This window comes from Solanum tuberosum, unplaced genomic scaffold (assembly GCF_000226075.1).
Source record: "Solanum tuberosum cultivar DM 1-3 516 R44 unplaced genomic scaffold, SolTub_3.0 scf00579, whole genome shotgun sequence".
NCBI lineage: Eukaryota > Viridiplantae > Streptophyta > Magnoliopsida > Solanales > Solanaceae > Solanum > Solanum tuberosum.
This window is the reverse complement of record NW_006239509.1, coordinates 212,125-216,385: the sequence shown is the minus strand read 5'-3', so window position 1 is coordinate 216,385 and position 4,261 is coordinate 212,125. Positions and strand designations below refer to the sequence as shown.

Here is a 4,261-nt window from a genome sequence, read left to right as displayed (position 1 = left end):
TAATTAGTATTTGTAATCTTAACATGGGGAATTACATAAGTGTTTAATGGGGGGATTCGAAATATAAATAGAGGAGTGCAATTACGAATTTCTAATGGAATGATTTGTAATTTATTATGGTAAGAATAATTCAAGTTAATTATTTGAAATTATTTACATATTAGGAAGCCTCAGTTATTAATTATGTGGTCCCTACAGTGTCCGTATTTAACTAGAACTCAGAATCCTATTTTCTAGTAGAAGAAGGAAAAGTAGTGTGCAATTTTTTTCAAGAAAGAAAAAGAAACGTGTGTTTCTCTTCTTGAAGAAAAGGGATTTGCATTTTCTTCTCCTTATTGAACTGGGAAGAAATCTCTATATGTAGCGATTCTTCTAACATAGAAAAACATTCGGTTTTCTATACAATAATTGACCACCCAAGTATTGACAAAGTTCAATTGTTAGTTTGGGATCAATGTAGAAGACCGTAGATCTGGAGTTTGATTTACTTCAAGATATCTGCAAACGCTTTAAGAGGTAATCCCTGAGTTAATTTTCAGCATGCTTTGTAAGTGATACGTATTTATGGTTATTGTCTATATTCATGTAAGATGTATGATTCTAGAATGCTTCCGATCTATATGCTATTTTCTAACAACTAATACTAATTAATAAGCCTTGACTTATAATGTAGACTTAAGCAACCAATAACAAATTAATTGAATCCTAAAATTTCAATTCAATGGACTACGGTACATTATAAATAGGCCATCCTATTAGCATAACTTAAACCCACAAATTAAGCTCGAAAAAAAAGTAAGAGAAAAAAAAACTTTTGAACAAGCGATGGCTTCTTCTTCTCCTATTAAGTGTCGCCCCTTGGCAAATTTTCACCCAACTGTTTGGGGATATCATTTCCTTTCTTATACTCAAGTCAGTCACACATATTTCTTTAATACATTTTTTTTCTATGTTAATTGTTGTTTAAATATTACAACGAGACGTTTAAGATGTAACATAATATTTGATTAATTAATTAACGTATGATGAGTATTTTTTGAATGCAGGAAATTGCTAACCAGGAAAAAGTTGAAATTAATGAGTACAAAGAAACAATCAGGAAAATGTTGGTGGAAGCTCCAAAGGGTACTTAACAAAAACTTGTGTTGATAGACGCAATGCAACGATTGGGAGTGGCATATCATTTTGTTAATGAAATTGAAACATCCATTCAAAATATTTTTTATGCGTTCCAACAAAATGATGACAACCTTTACGTTGTTTCTCTTCGTTTTCGACTTGTGAGGCAACAAGGCCATTACATGTCTTCAGGTAAATCTACTCTAGTACTTTTCTTTATTAATTGGGTGTTCAAGGTTAATTTTTTACTAACAATGAACATCATGTTTGATTAACCAGATGTCTTCAAGCAATTCACCAACCAAGATGGGAAATTCAAGGAAACGCTTACTAATGATGTCCAAGGATTATTGAGTTTGTATGAAGCATCACATCTGAGAGTGCGCGATGAGGAGATTCTTGAAGAAGCTCTTACCTTTACCACTACTCATCTCGAGTCTATTGTCTCCAACTTGTGCAATAACTCTCTTAAGGTTGAAGTTATTGAGGCCTTAAAACAGCCTATTCGCATGACTTTACCAAGGGTGGGAGCAAGGAAATACATATCCATTTACAAAATCAATGATGCACACAACCATTTGCTTTTGAAATTTGCTAAATTGGATTTCAACGTGCTGCAAAAGTTCCACCAAAGAGAGCTTAGTGAGCTTACAAGGTACGTACTACATTATTTGGTCAATATATCTTCTTTAATTAGATGAGTAATGGTAATTTGGAATAAAAATGAAATGCACGCAACAAAATTGTTGTTCTTTTGATATATGTAGGTGGTGGAAAGATTTGGATTTTGCAAATAAATATCCTTATGCAAGAGACAGATTGGTTGAGTGTTACTTTTGGATATTAAGAAGGTATTTTGAGCCAAAGTATAGTCGTGCTAGAAAAATGCTAACAAAAGTACTCAAGATGACCTCAATTATTGATGACACTTTTGATGCCTATGCAACCTATGATGAACTTGTGCCCTTCATTGATGTCATCCAGAGGTAAAACTACATATATTATTAGAGAGATTAATAACTACTATATGGACAAGAACAGAGTATTTTGAAAAATACTTATTTCTCTTAATTTATATAATTATGAGAATAATCCATTATTGATGAGTGTGAAAAAACATATCTTGACGTTGTTATCGTGAAATGCTACACAACAATATGTGCAAGACGTAAAAAAAATTACTAGTACCTTGTAATTAATTTTGATACTTGACTTTTAGATGGGACATTAGTGTGATTAATTCACTACCGCCATAAATGAGACCTGCTTATCAAGCTCTTCAACACATTTCCAATGAAATGTAACAATTATTGGCAAAAGAAGGTAACTCGGACCATATACGATGCAAAATATGAGGTAACTAATATTCATTAACTTATATTAAAATTAATCATCATTCTCATTCCAAAAGACGACTAAATAGTACTTTTACTGTATTATTTATTTTTTACAATAACTATTTAGATGAAAAAGTTGGTGAGAGCCTATTTTAAGGAAGCTCAATGGTTGGATGCTGGCTATACTCCAAAATATGAGGAGCATTTGGAGAATGCACTAGTAAGTTGTGGGTATATGATGGCAGCAACAACTTCCTTGATCGGTATGGACGAATTTATAAGCCAAGAGACATTTGAATGGATGATAAATGAACCTTTAATAGTTCGTGCAGCATCGATAATTAACAGACGAATGGACGATATGATTGGATATGAAGTAATAAAACAATATCTTATATAATACGTAATTCCTCTTCTTTCTATTAATTTTAGATACTTATTGTACTAAAGATATATTGAAATTTGTTTCATGTAGAATGAACAACAAAGAGAACATGTAGCTTCAACTATTGAATGCTACATGAAAGAATATGGAGCGTCGAAGCAAGAGATATACACTAAGTTTCACAAAGAAGTAGTCAACGGATGGAAGGACATAATCAAAGAACTCATTTTTCCAACTGAAGTACCAATGTTTGTTCGCGAACGAGCTTTATATTTCACATGTGTGATGGACACTTTATATAAAGAGGAAGATGGATACACAAACTCCAAAGGCAAACTTAAAAGCATGATTAACTTGTTACTGGTTGAACCTGTCAAGATATGAGGATAATTATGCCGAATCATGGTCAAGTACTAATTTGGAGGCATATAACTTGAAATCCTTCTATTTATGTGATTGATAATAAAAGAACCAGTGATTCCTCTTACTCTTTGATTATTGTTATGTATTGTTTCATACTGTATTGTATTGTGTTGTGTTATGCTATATTGTATCATACTGTGTTGTATTGTATTGTGTTGTGCTATATTGTATCATATTGTGTTGTATTATATCGTGTTGTGCTATATTGTATCATACTGTGTTGTATTATATCATCTATAATATATAGTCTCCAAAAGAATTTAAAATAGATAGTAAAACCAGCATTTGGGATATAGGTAATTATCAACATGCCTACTTCTAAAATACTCATTCTTCTTCAACAATTTTACCCTTCTCACTGACATAGATACCATCAGGGGCGGAACTATTAAAGGGTGTGGGGGTGCCACGCCACCCACGAACTTTGACGGAAACTCTATGTATACATAGGTATATATATATAATATTTATATAAATATATAGCGTGCCACCCAGTGAACAAAACTGGTATGTGGTGCCACGGTAGAAGGGCAACTTTATAAGGTTGATGTTGCGGGTTCGAATCCCATTGGCATCAATTAATTTTGTAAAATTGCTGCCCACATTCTTTTAAGAAGAAAAAAAAAGGCTACTGGCGTGGGAAATTGCTGCAGCTGGCACGTTTTTTTATTTTTATTTTTAGGGAAAAAAGATCAAAAATGTCCTTAAACTATGTGAAAGGAACAAAAATATCATGGGTTTATAATTTGACTCAAAAATGCCCTTGCAGTCAATATTTTGGTCCAGAAATGTCCCTATAGTTACTAAATGGGTCAAAAATGTCCTTTTCCAATATATTATTTTTTGTTTTTAAACACATTTTCTTCTTAATTAAATTATTATAAAAGAACAGTAACACCCCGTATCCGAAACAGACCAAAAATGCAGATTTTGAGAAGTTGCAGGTGCAACCCACGGTTGCCATCCACGGACCGTAGGTCAGACCACGGCCCGTGCT

General features: G+C 32.8%; 1 pseudogene; it reads left to right on the top strand.

Moving 5' to 3' along the window:
• Positions 1 to 825: 825 nt before the first annotated feature.
• LOC102596200 (germacrene C synthase-like) lies at positions 826 to 3,234 on the top strand (annotated as a pseudogene).
• The last annotated feature ends 1,027 nt before the right edge of the window (positions 3,235 to 4,261 follow it).